Source organism: Canis lupus, chromosome X, assembly GCF_003254725.2.
Source record: "Canis lupus dingo isolate Sandy chromosome X, ASM325472v2, whole genome shotgun sequence".
Taxonomy (NCBI): Eukaryota; Metazoa; Chordata; class Mammalia; order Carnivora; family Canidae; genus Canis; species Canis lupus.
In genome coordinates, this window is record NC_064281.1 from 3,113,376 (window position 1) to 3,125,756 (window position 12,381).

Genomic DNA, 12,381 nt, shown 5'->3' on the forward strand with positions numbered 1-12,381 from the left:
TTTCCCACATAGCCTGAATGGAGTCAGGAATTTGAGTGAAAGGGGAAAGGGAGAGAGAAAGGGAGAGAGAGGACAATGAGGAGGGGGGAGGGAAGAAGGGGGAGAGGGAGGAGGAGGAGGAAGGAAAAGAAAAAGAGGAAGAGGAGAAAGAAGAGATAATAGAGCCAAGACACTTGTAAGAGACGCAGCAACCATACACCAAAGATAGTTCGTCTCACGGTTCCAAATTCCTAAGGCCTCCCATTCCTCTTATTCCTAATTTCTATCAGATATCCTTTTTCAATAACAATGAACTTCAATTTCTACTTAATAGGTTCTGACTGATGCGGGGGAAAAAAAAATATGTCCTGACTGATGCTGTGAATGCTGGTCTGCAGAATCTATGGTTGGGATTGACAGAAGAATTAAGCATGTGTTACCTCCTCTTCAGAAACAAAGTTCTCCCCTGAGATGTATATAAAGCCTGGGTGATGGAGAGGTTTTGTGGAAATAAGAGATATTGCCTTGTGCTCCCCGAATACTTTCCTTCCTGACATAGATTCTCCAGCATTCCTTGAAGATTTGAGACCATGTGATGGTTCTGGCCCAAGGAACTGGGGTGGATGTGAAGATGCCCCATTAGACCTGGTGGATCTTATACCTTCACCTTGTGTGGTCCTCCATTCTGTGTACTTTGCCCATGTCAGGGTCCTTGGAGGCCACGTCTTGTGGAAGACAGATGGGAACCTCTTGCATCCTTGAGCCACAGCTTAGAAGTAAGCCATCCGACAAACACTTCCACATGGGAATTTGCTTGAGCAAAGGAGATTGTGTGAAGCCAAAGACACTGTTGGTGCTGTTTGTTACAGCAGCTAGCCTCACCAATAGTGACTGATACAAAGGGGGAAATGCGTCGAGTTTTCCCTCATGCTTAAGGATGTTACAAACATAGATTAAATAGAACTGAATACATAGGGTAGAACAAGATAGAAGACCTGCTCCTGGGCAGCCCGGGTGGCTCAGCAGTTTAGCACCGCCTTCAGCCCAGGGTGTGATCCTGGGAATCCGGGATCGAGTCCCCCGTCAGGCTCCCTGCATGGAGCCTGCTTCTCCCTCTGCCTGTGTCTGTTCTTCTCTGTGTGTGTGTGTGTGTGTGTGTGTGTGTGTGTGTGTGTGTGTGTCTCTCATGAATAAATAAATAAAATCTTTAAAAAAAAAAAAAAGACCTGTTCCACTTTGGGGGATGTTCTTTAACGACGTGGCAAGCCAGGAATTCCAGAATTCCTTCATCTCCTGGCCTTTTCATTTCATGCCTATTCTCTCCGTAGAAATAGGGTCAGTGATGACAAACATGAAATGGTGCTTTTATCTCTGTTGTTGTACCCTCCTGAGAGAGGCCGGGTTAGAAAATAAGAGGTCTGATTTGAACCTTGGTTCTCGGAGCTGACAAGGGAACGTCTCCAGTGTATGTTTGTTTTCTCCTGAAGTGTTGACTGAAAGCTTCGGTGAGGACTACCTAAAAGCAGTTCACTCTTCTCTATGCTGCTTTATTTATCCCCACGATCCCTTTACCAAGTTGCAGGACCTGCAATTATGCTATAGGAGCACTGTTGGTTGTAATGAGAATTTTATTACCTGGAGCCTGAATCTGCAGTGAAGCAAATAACATATTATCGATGTACTAAAACGTATGCTAAAATGTGTGGTAACCTGTGATTATATTAGACGAGGTGACGTGGATTAAAATGTCTGCAAAGGCAACGCAAGATGTAATCGTTGCAATCTGATACCTTTATAAAAATACACAGACGTGTCGTGTCACACTGATTGCCTCTGTCCATTAAAAGCCTCGACACGTCATCTCCATGGACTTAGAAGGCTTTTGTCGTAGCATATGTGCCAATGGATTATGAATGAATTATTATTATTATTATTATTTTTATGAATGAATTATTATTATTATTTTTACCTGTGAGGGACTCCTAAAATTCTCAAATGGAACTAACCTGCCGCAGGTTTTTTCCACACGCACATAGCTTGTAGTCTTTCTAACCTCTTGTAATGAGGTTGGCTGAGCTGCCATGCATGGGATATGAAAAATATGAAAATATGAAAAATACTTGGGCCACTACTCGGTGCTACTTCTACTTGTATTTAAGTAATGTGAGTTTCTTTCTTGCAAAAAGCTCAAAGGGTTAAATGTCATTCTTTATCCTCAGACAACAGCATGATGATGATTAGAAAAGTCTTTTATCTTAATTTCTTTGGCAGTAAAATGCGTTCTGGGCTTGAACCCTTCTCCCCCACCCTAAAAAGTACATTGATAATGCTTGTCCAGAATTTTGCAGAGTGTAACTGCTCTATGGACCTCAATTTGGTGGAGCCCAGACACGCATGAAAGAAACTCATGAAGTCAGAAGATAAACAGTTCAGTGAGATGTTTAAATAATTGGATAATACCCGACATTTCACCTTATCAGTGGCACACTGAAACAAAATCAGTCTATTTTTAGGGTCAATCCCTCCACATTTTGTACAAAGATTTTAACTTTCCTGTGAGCCTTACAAAGGTGATTCGGGTGACACGCCATTAAAGCTAAAAAGTTGACACTTCTCTTAGGTATATAACATCATATTATTTTCATTCATAGTTTCAAATCCGATCGCGTTATAGGCAATGATTTCCCAAGAAATAGTATCCAAAACCATGTATTCGCTTTAAAGAGAATGCACAGCACATCCCAATACAATCTTCTTCTTGACAATAATAGCATCTTGTTTGCATGAGGGTTGGGATTATGCTTTACGATAATTATTCCACTTACTTGACGCAGACACGAAGATGGGAGAAATTGCAGCGCCCTATCTCTGCCTTCAGCCATTTCCATTTTCTGCAAGATGGGAATACAAAGCATCCCTTCTGCTTTTTCTGGGGATTCATGGTGGGTTGATTTCCTGGAAGTGAAGACCTTCTGAGAGACGGTCTCCCTCTGCCCCATATCTTCTCATGGCTCTTGTCTCGCACCCAGCGTTGGGGCGTGGGAGGGGTTTAAGAATTCTAAGAGATCTTCACCAAGGATTGCCTTCATCTTCCACCTGTTTCTCCTGTTTCGTAAGACCCCACAAAATTTCCATCTGACGTTGTAGGAGGCAATGTTAGGTTCTGCTAGCCAGATGCTAATTTGAATAAAAAAAAAATACAGAAGGTATTTTTGAAGAATACCATACGTTTCATTCCCCTGAATGTCTCTCTTTGAAATCTGGTGTTACACTATCTTTCAAATGCGACATTGCTTTCGCTTTACAAGGGAATACTTAGTCCCTACAGCCTCTGGGGTTTTCACCGATGGACTCGCAAGTTTCATCTCATCAAATGAAGATTGAACGTCTGCAGTAAATAGTAATATTTTACCAGGGCCCTCTTCCTCAGAGTGGCTTGAGATTCATGAGATTGATGTCTGCAAAACTTTGGTAGGTGCTGCCTTGCACAGCTAAAAAATGACAGTCATTTTTCTCGGATTAATTGAATGTCAGTTTATTAAAAAAGAATCATTCTGGTTATCAGAATTCATTAATATTAATACTGTATAAAGCAACAGAAACAGCTGGGTGAGGATGTGGCGCAGTCTCACCTTCAGAGTTGAAATGATCGCACCTTGATTTCCTCAAGTCGGTGATGGAAAAAAAGTTTTTTTTTTTAAATGCATATAAAAATGCATATAATTGCTACCAATGAACAGATTTCCTATTTCCACAGTTTCTTAGAAAGATATGAGTGGCAGCTCTGAATTTAACTTTATGCATCTGAACATTTGGAAGAGTTGAAAATAGAAGCAATTTTCTCCTCTCTTCTTCCTTGTTATTACAATCAAATTACCTAAACAATTCAGATAAGATGTAATTCAGGGTTTTGAGTTATTCTAACAAACACATCAATTTCCCACATTTACAGGATTGCAAAGAGAATTCCAAAAACTTGAGAGAAAAGCATTTGAGAATTCTTGGGAAAATCAAAAGAACTGATGAGCAAACGTACATGTTTCTTGGGTCAATATTTATCACTATATTGCTGTTTCTAGCTAGGAATATAAACATTTATGCACGAGAGCCTTAGGGCCATGCTACGGGCGCCTGTGTGTGGGTGCATGTGCGACCAAGTGTGTGAATGTTTGTGTATAAATCTGGGGAAGAAGGGATGCTTTAGAAATTATAGACGTTAAGATCACCCCTTAAATGATTTCATTTCATGTCAAGGAGAAAGCAATTCTGGTGCGATTGTTTCTTACGAAAATCACAGGACACCACCTAGAGATAAATAGACATCAATTCAGAAGGAAAGAGCAAACAACTGTCTCAGGGGAGTAAACAGCCATGAGGAGGGAGTTTGGTTTCCCGGAGATGGTGTCTCAGCAATGTCTGTGTCTCTGGAATATCAGGTCTCATCTCCAGGTGGAATGACATGGCCCGTGTAGGTGTCCAGTCATCGAAGGATGTTGCGACTGTAATGCACTTATGTGCACAAAGTCTTCAAAGTTTACCCCGGTATTCTTTTCCAGGAACTTAGTAATTCTTGCTTTTCATGCAAAATCACATCGACAGACAGTTCTCATCAGTATATATTTCTTCGTCTTCTTGTGGTTGTTTCCATGATAAGGTTTTGGAATAAAAGGCAAGCATAGCTAGCGAGCGAGCCAATACATATAGATGGAAATAAAGCACCATCCATGTCTGAAGCATCTTAGGAAGGATTTGGAAATGCCTCTGTCAGGTATATAGCTCATAAATGAAACCCTGGGTCTTCCTCAGGTGAGGTCTGGCTCGCTTTTTCCTTGGATGTCTTGTTAGAGTGAATCTGGACATAATTTGCAACAAATATTCTTTTTTTAAAATTTAAATTCAACTTGCAAACATATAGTACATCATTAGTTTCAGATGTACATTTTAAAAATTCATCAGTTGCGTATAACACCCAGTGCTCATCACATCACGTGCCCTCCTTAGTGCCCATCAGCCAGTTACCCCAGCCCCCCACCCATGCGACAAATATTCTTGATTTACTTTTCTCTTTTTTTTAATTAATTTATTTTTTTTTACTTTTCAAATTCCAGAATGTTCCACATGGGAGTTTCCCACTTTGCCTACATATATACAATATATACATAGATCTTTTAATATGTCTATGCCACATAGATCAATATTACATGGAAATATGTACATAAAAATTGATAAGGCATTTTTTTTTTGTAGTAGACAGTAAACGTCATTTTTCGCAAATGTGTTGTTACTGGGATGTAGATGAGGCTATTTCCACATCTGAACATCCGCTTATAGTAGCTGTATTTTGTTGATGGGATTATAAGCTAACAGTATAATTTGACAGGCTTGATATATAAGTGCTTTTTGGGGCACGTGGGTGGCACAGTTGGTTAAGCATCTCACTCTTCGTTTCTGCTCAGGTTGTGATCTCAGGGTCTTGAGATCCAGCCTCCTTGTGGCGTTCCACACTCATTGCTCAGTCGGCCAGAGATTCTCTTTCTTCCTCTCCCTCTGGCACTCTCCCGTCTGCTGCACTTTAAAATTTTTTTGTATTTTATTTTTTTAATTATTTTATTTTATTTTTTTGTATTTTTTTGTATTTTATCTGCTCTTTCTCTAATAAATACATTTTTTAAAAATGCTTTCATTTTGAGGAGTTTTTATTTGGCTAGAGATGAGGGTGCAGACAAGCAAGTTGTGGGAGGTGTTCAGTGAAGTCAAGATGAGACGAAGAGGTAGACAAGGTGCCGTTTAAAACCATGTTCTCTTATCGGGCACCAAAATGTAAACTACACTAAATTAGAACCAAGTAGCCCAAAGCTGTACATTAGCTGTTTGCTAAACGGTCTTGAACAAGATGGATCAATAATATTGTTCATGACATCTTTGCCTTTGGTTCTCTTTGGATCTGGCCAACCCATTTACTCTTCTTTTCCTCATTGGTCTATGACGAGAGTCTTCTGTCTCCATTCCTTTGTATGTGTACACACGTCCAAATTCATATTGGACCTTCACATGAGGCGACTTTGCAACATGTATCTTGAAATTAGAAAGGACGGAGTTCAGAAGAGTGTTCTCACAGCTGCCATTTGTATGTGGTCTGTTAAAACACACACGTAGACACACACACACACACACACACACACAGGATTTCTTTATTATCATAATGTCACAATGATTCACAAAAGATGAAGTTGTGCGTTAATGGATGTTAGGGACCTCCCGTAAGAGGGGCAATTATTTTCCCGTAGTGCAGGCTCAAAATCTAATTTTTAAATTTAAGAAATGCAATTTTGAGAAGACTACATTGCTGACTTCACTGCCAACAGTTGAGTTTCATGCGTCCTCTAGACCCAGCTTCCACACATTACAGGCACTTTTCAAAAAAATTAGTATATTATTGTACATCAGTGTTACCCAAAGTTCTAATCACATTTTCATGCCGAGCGTTTCTTTGAAGTACGTATTTTCAAATGCGAGCATTTCTTTGAAATACGTATTTTCAAATGTCTTCCTATAAATGCCAGACAAACTCGGGTTGCACTACATCTGTCTTTACCCACTTTTTAAAGATTATTTACTTATTTGAGTGAGACTGGGAGAGAGAACATAAGGAAGGAGCAGGGGTAGAGGAAGAAACAGATGCCCTACCAACTAGGGAGCCCAACGCCGGGCTCGATCCCAGGACTCTGGGGCCATGACCTGAGCTGAAGGCAAACGCTTAACCACCCAGTTACTGTCTTCAGCTGTTCTGATATGCATGTTCTGAACTTTACATGGCACTTGATTCTTATGCCCAATTGTATTTTATTAAGCTTTCCTGATGAGCATTCTAATTGATCTACAAACTCGCATCTTTTCTGAAATCAAGATTCATTACATCAAGTTGTGAGGTGAAGCTGTCTCACGATCCTCCCTCTTAAAAAAAAATTAAGAAATACAAGGAAAAAAATCATAAAATAGAGAAAGGAGCATGAAGTAGGGGGAACATTATTTGTAGTTTGTTTTCCTTAACTCCAAAAGAGTGGGTTTGTGAGCTATGCTTGGTGCCTAGAGCAAATACTTTGCAATTTTACTTGTGATCATTGCTTAAAGTCTGTGAAATTTAGATACACCGTGACTTAACCAGTAGGAGCCAGAGTGAAAACACAGCCGACGGCTTTCCTGTCTTTCTGGGAAAGGAAGCTAACTGGCTGTGACTCCAATTAAGTAGCCTCTGGTGCTCAGTTGACTTCTTTCTTGTTGGAGAACACAGGTAATAAAAACTAGTAACGTTACAGCTTGCACAAATATTGAAGACAAGTCCGTACGACTTTGTTTAATAGAACAAAAACTGAGACTCGGAGGTGCTGAACAATTGGTGGAAGATTACTTAGAAAATAATTAGAGAACCACTGGAAAATAATCAAAATTATCAACCTTGTTCTAATGCTCTTCTCATGTGGCTGTGACACAAAGTTAGGATAGATTGCATTATCAATAATAATCATAATAGTCATAATAATAATAATAATAATAATAGCTCCCACTCAGGAATTGCTTACTGGGCCAGATTTTGTCCACTGCTTAACTTATTTATGTTTCTTTAACGATTCTGTGAGACAGATAGGATTATTGCCTTTTGACCGAGACAAACCTTGAGTTGTATAGAGATTAACGAATGATTTGTCCAAATACCCAGAGCTAGAAACTTTTAGAAGACAGAATAAGAGTGGATCTGTTTCATTTCAAAGGAGGATATTGAATTCGTATGAAACCTATCAAGTCAATACTGTGTGGCATTTTATGGAGACAGACTTTGTTGTGGACATTTTATTTCATGTCTAAGAATTCCAGCTTCCATTATCTTGTGATTTTTACCCACATACAGAAAACATGTATTAATATATTCTCGCTTTCAACCTGTTGATTAAATATTAATGAAAACTTCCCCCTCCAGCTAATGTGTTAAGTCTTCACGTACATATATTCTCTATGACTCTTGGATATTGATAAATCATGTCCTTCCCATTGGTAAATGTAGCAACCCTTCAAAAATCAATTGAAACACACCGGTTGAAGCACTTGGTGTGTATTCATCCAGAAGATGGTCGTGGAGTGACTATTAGATTCCAGCTCTGGACTCTGCAGTGTGGACGGAAAGTCTGCTGGGATGTAAGCATAGCGTAGCCAGCACCAGCACCATGTGCTTCCATGAGCAAGTGGGCAGTTTCTGGAGGAGCAGAAGGGCACCCAGGTGTGGATTGGGTTGACTTTCCAGCATGTCGCTGGTTCATAAAAATGATTCAATTTATGAGTACACGTGGAGACTTCACCTTGTCATTGGCCACCAGAAGTTATGACAAATTGTTGTGGATGGCTGCTTGCAGCCTGATGCCAATCCTCAGAAGGTGAGGTGGATCCCCTGGCTGTCAATTCAAGTTGCCCTGAGGGTGCTCAGCAACACGCTCTGTTCTTTCTCGTCACCCCACGAAGCTTCGGGATCATTGCCCGTTGCAGGATTGAAGGCGTCTTGGATGCAACTATCTGCGGACTTTTCTCATGTTTGCCTTGGACGTTGTTTGAAAACCACATAAGACCATGACTTCCCCTAGGTACGAATAAAGGATGCTATTACGCCCCTTATTTTAAGGTAAATACATCACGGTGAATAGTTACCTTAATGCACACACCAATTCATGGGGGATTTCCTCGAATTCTATGCATACACATTTTTTTTTAAATTTTTATTTATTTATGATAGTCACAGAGAGAGAGAGAGAGGCAGAGACACAGGCAGAGGGAGAAGCAGGCTCCATGCACCGGGAGCCTGATGTGGGATTTGATCCCCGGTCTCCAGGATCACGCCCTGGGCCAAAGGCAGGCGCCAAACCGCTGTGCCACCCAGGGATCCCTGCATACACATTTGTAAGTGAAAGCCACCCCCATTTTTTTTTCTGGATGTGACAGCTTCATTCTGTTGACAAAGGGAGTTTAAAAGCATTCAATTTTATATAGTTTTAGAGTGAATGTAGACAAATTAACATTAAATGCATCATGTGCTTACAGTCAAAGAGATCAGCATGGACTTTGACAGCAGCTTGAGGTTAGATTGGGTGTGAAACACAGTGGAGGAAACAGCCCTTAAAGAGGGTTGATGGAACCAAGAGGAACACAGTGACCTTGTGTTTGTGAAATTCTCTGCTCAGGCCGCACAGCAAACAGCACTGGGGATATGCTGCACACGGCCCAAGACTCTTGTAGGCAAAGAGGGCTCAGAGCTGCCACGAAATTCAGCTGTTCTGGGGGCACCTCATCAAGGGGTGTATCAGACACACTGCCAAAAATGGGCTGCTTGCACTGACTCTCTCATTGCAACTTTTTTTCCTCAAACATTCCATCATTGAAACGTGACACATGGCATGCCTGGTGGCTCAGAGGCTGGGGGTCTGCCTTTGGTTCAGGGCATGACCCCGGGATCCTGGGATCGAGTCCCACATTGGGCTCCCTGCATGGAGCCTGCTTCTCCCTCTGCCTGTGTCTCTGCCTCTCTCTCTCTCTGTGTCTCTCATGAATAAATAAATAAAACCTTTTTTTTAAAAAAGTGACACATGTTCAGACAACTTACAAAAAGGTAAGAAGGAAACAAGTGCACATCGACTCCTAGTGGTAACACCACGAACATTTTGCTGAATCTACTTCCCTCTTTTCATATGGACAAAGACACACTGGGTTGGTTTTTCTTTTACATAATTGAAATTGTAGCATTATATCTTTTAATAAGATGAACACAATTTGTATATGATTCTCACCGGGTTTATCAGATGTGATCACCACCTACATCAAGGAACAAAATATCAGCACTACTTTAGAAGTCTGCCTCATGCAAGCTCCTTCTAGATACTTCTATTGGTTCCTAGAAGGTAATGGCTTTTTCTGATATTGGACACCAAAGTCTAGCCCCACCAGCTTTGGAAACTTATGTAAATGGAACGGGATTTGGCATGTTCTCTTTATCTGGAGCTTCCTCCACTTTGCATTGTGTGATGCAGGATGTAGGGGTAGGTCAGTCATTTCCATTATTTTAAAGATTCCCTCACAGAAATAGCTACAATTTATTTATCCAATCCCTTGTTTGTTTGTTTTTTAAAGATTTTATTTATGTATTCATGAGAGACACAGAGAGACGCAGAGACACAGGTAGAGGGAGAAGCAGGCTCCATGCAGGGAGCCCAATGTGGGACTCGATCCCAGGATCCCGGGATCACACTCTGAGCCAAAGGCAGACGTTCAACCACTGAGCCACCCAGGTGTCCCTATCCAATCCCTTATTAATGGACATCTGGATTATTTCCAGTATTTAACAATTACCCATAGAGATGCTAGGTTTTTAAAACAATTACGTGTGTCTGAGTGCATGCACGCATGTGTGTTCAGACATATGAACATACATCTCTGGGAACTGTTGGATCAGACTTGATTTACCTTTTCAGCTTTGGTGGATATCATCAGAGAATTTTCCAAAGATTCTGGACCATCAAAAGTATGAGAGATTCGTTGTTCTACTTTTCTCCAGCACTTGATATTTCCTGACTATTTCGTTACAGCCACTCTGGTTGGTATGTGGTTGTATTTTGTTCTGATTTCATATTGAATCTCGGTCATGATTAATGAAGTTGCATTTTCTCACACGATAATGGGGAATTTGGCTTTGCTCTTCCATAAAATCTTTCAGGTGTTTTGCCTCGCCACAATGTTACAGGATCTGCTTTCTTCATATTGATTTGTAAGAATCCTTATTGTGCATGAGTCTGCAGTTGTATGCAGAGCAATTTATGTATTTTGAAGCATTATAGATAACATGAACATATTCTCCCAGTCTGGTGGTGTGTATCTTCACTCATTCAGCGATGTCTTTTGATGGATGACTATTAGTTATATTATGATCCAATATATCTGTCTTTCCTTTATTCATATATAATTTTAAAGATTTATTTGAGAGACAGAGACCATGAGTGGGAGGGGCCAAGGGAGAGAGAATCTGAAGCAGATTCCGGGTAAGCATGGCGCCCAACACGGGCCTCCATCTCAGGATCCTGAGATCACGACCTGAAACCAACAGTCAGATAGATGCTTACCTGACTGAGCCACCCAGATACCCCACATTTATGTTTTTAAGAAACCTTTCCTAACACAAGATCATAAATGTACTTTCCTACATGGACATCTAGCTTTATTGTTTTTCTTTTGAAAGTTAGACATACCTACAATCTATGTGAAATAGAATTTGTATATGGTGTGAGATACAGATCTTTCTCTCCTCTCTACATAGTTACCTACTTGAGAAATACCACACCCTGAAAAGATTATCTGCTAGTGTGTGTCAGGGTTTTGTATCAAAATTCAAATACCTTTATGAGTGGGTATATGCAATGTTTCCATTCTGTTCCATTAGATTATTTAGTGTAACACCACATTGTCTAAGCTGTTATAATTTTAAAAAAATGAATGCTAATGTTTGATGAAATTATATACAAATATATTATAATAGTAAGTCTTACATATAAAGGATATGTGGGGCCCCGGGGTGGCTCAGTCAGTTAAGTGTCTGCCTTTGGATCAGGTTGTGATCTCAGGATCCTGGGATCGAGCCCTACATCGGGCTCCCTGCTCAGTGAGGAGCCTGCTTCTCTCTCTCCCTCTGCCCTTCCCCTGGCTTGTGTTCTTTCTCTCAAATAAACAAATAAAATCTTTTTTAAAAAGGGCACAGTGGAGGAAACAGCAGTTAAAGAGGGTTGATGGAACATGAATGTATGTAAGGACATGAATCATCCTCTGAAAATGTAAGCTCCTCTCCCCCAAATGCTCTCCCTTTTGAGTGTCTGAGCTGTCCTTGATCTTTTATATTTCCATATGCATTATAGAATCTACTCGTGGATTTCTACACACTAGGATTTTGACTGGGATAATAATTAAGGCACAGATCATTTTATCAAGGTTTGATACTTTAACTGTATTATTATTATTATTATTATTATTATTATTATTATTTTATTTATTTATTCATGAGAGACACAGAAAGAGAGACAGGCAAAGACACAGGCAGAGAGAGAAGCAGACTCCTGGCAGGAGCCCGATATGGGACTCGATCCCAGGAACACGGGGTGATGCCCTGGGCCAAAGGCAGGCCCCTGAGCAGCCCAGGGATCTCCTTTAATGGTATTACTGATGCAATTTTAAATATACTCTTTTGCAAATTCACTTTCCAATCTTTAGTTCCCAATCGATTTCTATATAATTTATATCTGTACATTGACCTCATATCTAATGACTGAGTAAATGTCAGATATTATTTTTAGTTTTTCATCTTTTGTCAATGTAATGATT

At 40.3% G+C, this 12,381-nt stretch overlaps 1 long non-coding RNA gene across 1 annotated transcript in view; it reads right to left on the bottom strand.

Annotated features, from left to right (window-relative positions):
* LOC118353654 (uncharacterized) overlaps window positions 1–3,140 on the bottom strand; it is a 38,969-nt gene extending 35,829 nt beyond the window's left edge. The window contains exon 1 of the long non-coding RNA XR_007409375.1: window positions 2,805–3,140. This is a non-coding gene — a long non-coding RNA (uncharacterized LOC118353654). The remainder of the gene's footprint in view (window positions 1–2,804) is intronic.
* Between the last annotated feature and the right edge of the window lie 9,241 nt (window positions 3,141–12,381).